The sequence below is a fragment of the Oncorhynchus masou genome, unplaced genomic scaffold (genome assembly GCF_036934945.1).
Source record: "Oncorhynchus masou masou isolate Uvic2021 unplaced genomic scaffold, UVic_Omas_1.1 unplaced_scaffold_8754, whole genome shotgun sequence".
NCBI classification, from domain to species: domain Eukaryota; kingdom Metazoa; phylum Chordata; class Actinopteri; order Salmoniformes; family Salmonidae; genus Oncorhynchus; species Oncorhynchus masou.
Genome location: NW_027015216.1, coordinates 1 through 4,954, shown reverse-complemented (window position 1 = coordinate 4,954; position 4,954 = coordinate 1). Strand labels below are relative to the sequence as shown.

General features: G+C 46.7%; 1 pseudogene; it reads right to left on the bottom strand.

Annotated features, from left to right (window-relative positions):
• Positions 1–2,152: 2,152 nt before the first annotated feature.
• On the bottom strand, positions 2,153–3,051 carry LOC135537947 (calcium-independent phospholipase A2-gamma-like; annotated as a pseudogene).
• Between the last annotated feature and the right edge of the window lie 1,903 nt (positions 3,052–4,954).

Below are 4,954 nucleotides of genomic sequence, written 5' to 3'. Positions count from 1 at the left end.
GGTCCACAGTTAGTGTGATACCACACACCTAACAGCAGTGGTATGGTTAGGGTCCACAGTTAGTGTGATACCACACCCCTAACAACAGTGGTATGGTTAGGGTCCACAGTTAGTGTGATACCAATCACACACCTAACAACAGTGGTATGGTTAGGGTCCACAGTTAGTGTGATATTACACACCTAACAACAGTGGTATGGTTAGGGTCCACAGTTAGTGTGACACACACCTAACAACAGTGGTATGGTTAGGGTCCACAGTTAGTGTGATATTACACACCTAACAACAGTGGTATGGTTAGGGTCCACAGTTAGTGTGATACCACACACCTAACAACAGTGGTATGGTTAGGGTCCACAGTTAGTGTGATACCACACCTAACAACAGTGGTATGGTTAGGGTCCACAGATAGTGTGATATTACACACCTAACAACAGTGGTATGGTTAGGGTCCACAGTTAGTGTGATATTACACACCTAACAACAGTGGTATGGTTAGGGTCCACAGTTAGTGTGATACCACACACCTAACAACAGTGGTATGGTTAGGGTCCACAGTTAGTGTGATACCACACAATCCACTCACACAGGGTAATGATCTAAATAGGGAACACATGCAATCTCAGTCACTTCCCCTCACCCCAACAAGGGTTTTATAGAAAGTCTAAATCTATCATATGATAGAGGATGAATGATTCACTGCACATGCAAATCAGACACAATCCAAGAATTGAGGATTGGGGGTTGAAATCCGTGCGTTCAATTACGACCTCCAACCACAGTGTCATGTTTGGGTTCAAACGTCACACCAAGCTGGGATCACAACAATCTGAAAGAATCTTCTTCCATCAATGATGCCTGATTCCTCATGTGTTTGGTTCTGGTGACCATTTCAATGGTTCCTCTATGAGGCTATAATGTGTCCTCTGACGTACTGCTATGCAAATGGAACCCTATTCCTATATGTGCACTACTTTTGACCAGAGCCTTATGGGAACCAGGTCAAAAGTAGTGCACTAAATAGAGTATAGGGTGCCATTTGAGAGACAACCATATACCGCTGTGTTACGTGGGTAGGGTTGATTGGGGTGATTCTCATTTGACTGGGAGGAGTGAGTGTCGTCATGGAAGGTCAGTTCTCTGAATGAAACAACGGAACAAATCAATTCTGCAATTGGAAAAAAACAATGAATCACAGAGGACACTCCACATTCTTCCATGACACCTCTATTATAGACCTGTGTGTGTGTGTGTGTGTATGTGTGTGTGTGTGGTTTAAGGTCGTAGACTATCACTTCAGCTTCAATAGACATCAGTACAGATCAGATGATCATGTATAACAGTGTAGTTATGAGACACAGCTTCAATAGACATCAGTACAGATCAGATGATCATGTATAACAGTGTAGTTATGAGACACAGCTTCAATAGACAACACAACAGCAGAAGCCGGTTTCAACAACACATTTTCATTCTACACCCTCCACCTACAGAGCCGCAGCAGGAGAAAGGAATGAGGTGGGTCAACGTCATTATAAAGCCAATACCATGAACTCTTCAATTCAATATTATTCAAAACCAAATATCAACCCATTTATATTTGATCACCTACAGAGCTCTTAAGATAAGAACAATGTGACAATTTCAAGTGCATGATTTCATTCATCTGTGGAAAAGGAAAGCATAATTACATGTTTTATACATTCTACTTTACATGCCTAGTTCAAGTTTGAAGCATTTAAATGAGGTAACACCAATGTCAGTTACTTACAACATATTTACAGTTATTACATTAGGAATGAGTTGCTAACGACAGACCTGAATCTCTGACATACCAGTACATGAAGTGGGCTGGTTGTCAAAAACACCTTCCCTATAAAACCTGCCACTCTTAAATCAAAACAGTAAATGGCTATGCCTGTCTGCCATTCACACCATTATGGCTATGCCTGTCTACAATACACCATTATGGCTATGCCTGTCTACCATTCACACAATTGGCTGTTTACAGGCAGCCCAATTCAGGTAGCTCTGCCTTCACACCATTGGCACTGTCTACATTCCTTATGGGTCATATGGCCCAATGCAGTATTTAGGGGGCAAAATATCTGATTTTAGAATTGGAAGCTGCCTGTGTAAACACGACCTGCCTGTGTAAACACAGCCTGTGTGCTCATCACAGTGGCACTTTATTTAGGACCAGTCAAAAGGTTGATTCCTTCAGCCCAACCAGCCAAACCCCTTTCAGAAACACTACAACAGATCCTTCTGTACCACCTCTCACAGGTCAAAGGCAACAACATCCTGCCTGAGCAGCAGAAATTCAAATGGACCGCAGTCATATCACATGATCTGCATCAAGAAGATATGGAGTCCAGAGGAGGCTGGTTGGAGGAGCTATAGGAGGATGGGCTCATTGTAATGGCTGGAATGGAATCAATGGAACGGTATCAAACACATCAAACATATGGAAACCACGTTTGACTCAGTTCCATTTATTCCATTACAAATGAGCCTTTCCTCCTATAGATTCTTCCACCAGCCTCCACTGATGGAGTCATATCAACGCACATGATGTTTATTTTCAAGTCTAAATAAGTTTTTCAGCAGCTACCGCCTACAGTGCCTTTTGAACTTTAACCTCTGCAGGTCTCTTCCTATAGTTTGGAGATGAAGGGCCCTCGTACATGTCAGACCTTTACGGCTCCTATATTATCTTCATAATCAGTCTAAATGAGTGTCTCTCAGCCTGTCTGACCTTTCACCTCTAGACGTCCCCTACAGTTTGGAGATGAAGGGCAAGCCCTCGTACATGTCGGCCTTCAGTTTGCACCATTCAGCCAGCCTCTGGATGGCGCTCTTCTCCAGAGCCAGCACCGACGCTGCCTTGTTCAGCTTGGCCGTTCCTCTCCAGGTAGCGAAGTTCCTTCCTCCTGCAGGAAGGTCAGCCTCTCAGGCGGCTCTCCGTCCAATGGGATGTCCTCGCTCATGTAGGGGTTGAAACGGAAGTAGGTGTTGGGTGGAAGAGGGCGTCCAGCATGATGTGGACCTCTGACGGAGAGACAAGAGGTGAGAGAGGTTAGGTCATGTTTAACTGGAGTACAGTTAAATCATTGTATATCTTGATAGCTATCATGTTGTTAGTGTGGCTAGTTTGAAGCAGCTGTCTGGAAAAGGAGAGAACATAGCGTGGACTTCTGATGAGGGACACAAAGTTGGTCCATATGTGGCCTGGTTTATTATGACTTCCTACTTTATAGAGATCCATCAAGTTGTTCATAGTGCATCACCCGCACACACTGACTAAACAGCACTCAGACTGACCATCTACACAGGTAGGAATCAGAGAGAGGGAGTACTGGGGAGCTGATGGATGAGAGGAATCAGAGAGAGGGAGTACTGGGAGCTGATGGATGAGAGGAATCAGAGAGAGGTCGAGTACTGGGGAGCTGATGGATGAGAGGAACTCGGAGAGAGGTGAGTACTGGGAGCTGATGGATGAGAGGAATCAGAGAGAGGGAGTACTGGGAGCTGATGGATGAATGAGGAATCAGAGAGGGTAGTACTGGGAGCTGATGGATGAGAGGAATCAGAGAGAGAGTACTGGGGAGCTGATGGATGAGAGGAATCAGAGAGGGGAAGTACTGGGGAGCTGATGGATGAGAGGAATCAGAGAGGTCAAGTACTGGGAGCTGATGGATGAGAGGAATCAGAGGAGAGGTCAGAAGTACTGGGGAGCTGATGGATGAGAGGAATCAGAGGTCAGAAGTACTGGGAGCTGATGGATGAGAGGAATCAGAGAGAGGTGGAGTACTGGGGAGCTGATGGATGAGAGGAATCAGAGAGAGGGAGTACTGGGGAGCTGATGGATAGAGAGGAATCAGAGAGAGGGAGTACTGGGGAGCTGATGGATGAGAGGAATCAGAGAGAGGAGTACTGGGGAGCTGATGGATGAGAGGAATCAGAGAGAGGTGGAGTACTGGGGAGCTGATGGATGAAAGGAATCAGAGAGAGGGAGTACTGGGGAGCTGATGGATGAGAGGAATCAGAGAGAGGTGGAGTACTGGGGAGCTGATGGATGAAAGGAATCAGAGAGAGGTGGAGTACTGGGGAGCTGATGGATGAGAGGAATCTGAGAGAGGGAGTACTGGGAGCTGATGGATGAGAGGAATCAGAGAGAGGGAGTACTGGGGAGCTGATGGATGAGAGGAATCAGAGAGAGGGAGTACTGGGAGCTGATGGATGAGAGGAATCAGAGAGAGTGGAGTACTGGGAGCTGATGGATGAGAGGAATCAGAGAGAGGTAGTACTGGGGAGCTGATGGATGAGAGGAATCAGAGAGAGGGAGTACTGGGGAGCTGATGGATGAGAGGAATCAGAGAGAGTGGAGTACTGGGGAGCTGATGGATGAGAGGAATCAGAGAGAGGTCAGGTACTGGGGAGCTGATGGATGAGAGGAATCAGAGAGAGGGAGTACTGGGGAGCTGATGGATGAGAGGAATCAGAGAGAGGGAGTACTGGGGAGCTGATGGATGAGAGGAATCAGAGAGAGGGAGTACTGGGGAGCTGATGGATGAGAGGAATCATAGAGAGGTGAGGGACTGGGGAGCTGATGGATGAGAGGAATCAGAGAGAGGTGGAGTACTGAGGAGCTGATGGATGAGAGGAGAATCAGAGAGAGGGAGTACTGGGGAGCTGATGGATGAGAGGAATCAGAGAGAGGGGGTACTGGGGAGCTGATGGATGAGAGGAATCAGAGAGAGTGGAGTACTGGGGAGCTGATGAATGAGAGGAATCAGAGAGAGGGAGTACTGGGGAGCTGATGGATGAGAGGAATCAGAGAGGTCGAGTACTGGGAGCTGATGGATGAGAGGAATCAGAGAGAGGGGAGTACTGGGGAGCTGATGGATGAGAGGAATCAGAGAGAGGGAGTACTGGGGAGCTGATGGATGAG